The following is a 1,749-nucleotide window of genomic DNA, read 5'->3' as shown; positions in this document are numbered from 1 at the left end:
CTGAACTCAAATGTTAACATACTCAAATGTGAAGTGAAATCCATTGGGGATTACACAGTACACAGCGACTACAGTTGATTCAGGAAGTCCCTGAAACATAAATTTTGGGAGGATAGAGGAATATTAGAAGGAATTATGCTTACCCTTCCTTAACTGTCCCCAAACAACCCCAACTGTCTTTGGTGACAGGATGCGTGGCTAGATGATATTTTAGTTGGAATCAATGTAACTATATATTCCTTTTTGTTTCAACTGTGTGTAATTTTAACAGTACCATTTAGACTTTACTGCAAAAATGGTGGAATGCAAGATGGAGTGATCATGTCCTTGGCACACATTTAGTAGAAAGAAAAACACTGCTGAATTTTTCCTGCAGCTTGAATGGCTCATAAAATGCTGAGTAAGCATCACTGCTGCACAGACTCACTCTGTGCAGAATGTGAGACAACTATCTAGTGAGTAAGACAAATACAAGTACTGTGGACTGGCCGTGTATGGATTTGTGCAGAAATAATTACACAGATAGTTCTTCATCATGAAAACAAAACAATCATGTTTTTCCTTCACCTACAAAATGGTTTGGTGTTTGCAGGTGTTACTGTCAAAGCAAATTTTGTAATGTTCACCAACTCAAGCAGTAGTATGGCCTGCTGAAGTAGCAGTCACCAAGAGAAATTTCTGCCTGCTATGGCTAATTACCCTAAGCAGCTCTAGACAACCTTTAAATTTTAACTCAAGATGTGATAAGTGAAGAGAAAACTGTAGTGAAGATCTCTTAACATTTTGATGTGAGGTAAGATATTATGTTAAAACATAAAGGATAGTGATGTCTTTAATCCAATTTTCTGACTCAGGCTTAAGCACCAAAAAACTCTGTTACGATTCTACCTTGATGAATTCTTTCAAATGACTTCTATTGTGAGGACAAACCCTCATTCTGCTTCCTCAGTAAGAACATCAAAGGAGGTGATCCTGCCCCTCTACTCTGCTCTTGTGAGACCTCACTTGGAGTATTGTGTGCAGTTCTGGTGTCCTCAACATAAAAAGGACATGGAGCTGTTGGAGTAAGGCCAGAGGAGGGCCATGAGGATAATAAGAGGACTGGAGCACCTCCTGTGTGAAGACAGGCTGAGAAAGTTGGGGCTGTTCAGCCTGGAGAAGAGAAGGCTGCATGGAGACCTCATACCAGCCTTCCAATATCTGAAGGGAGCCTACAAGGATGCTGGGGAGGGACTCTTCATTAGGGACTTTAGTGGTAGGACAAGGGGTAATGGGTTTAAACTTAAACAGGGGAACTTTAGGTTATATATAAGGAAGAAGTTCTTCACAGTGAGGGTGGTGAGGCACTGGAATAGGTTGCCCAAGGAAGTTGTGAATGCTCCAACCCTGGAGGTATTCAAGGCCAGGCTGGACAGAGCCTTGGGCGACATAGTTTAGTGTGTGGTGTCCCTTCTCATGGCAGGGGGGTTGGAACTAGATGATCTTAAGGTCCTTTCCAACCCTAACTATTCTCTTATTCTATGATTACCACATGCAGTATAAAAGAACAGGACAGAGAGAAGGTGAAATGAGAGTATGTGGTGGTGTGTTTTTTTTTTTTTTAAATATATTGCTTTGGTACTGAAATCTAAAGTGTGTTCTTTACAGTTCAGGTGAATATCTAGTCTTAAATACATAAGAGCCTTTTGAAAAAGTCCTGGATAGAGTATGTTTATAAGAACACTTGGGGGGGGGGGGGGGGGGTGGAGA

Source organism: Nestor notabilis, unplaced genomic scaffold, assembly GCF_000696875.1.
Source record: "Nestor notabilis isolate BGI_N333 unplaced genomic scaffold, ASM69687v1 scaffold13033, whole genome shotgun sequence".
In the NCBI taxonomy this organism is placed as follows: Eukaryota; Metazoa; Chordata; class Aves; order Psittaciformes; family Psittacidae; genus Nestor; species Nestor notabilis.
Note: the sequence above shows the minus strand (reverse complement) of the source record.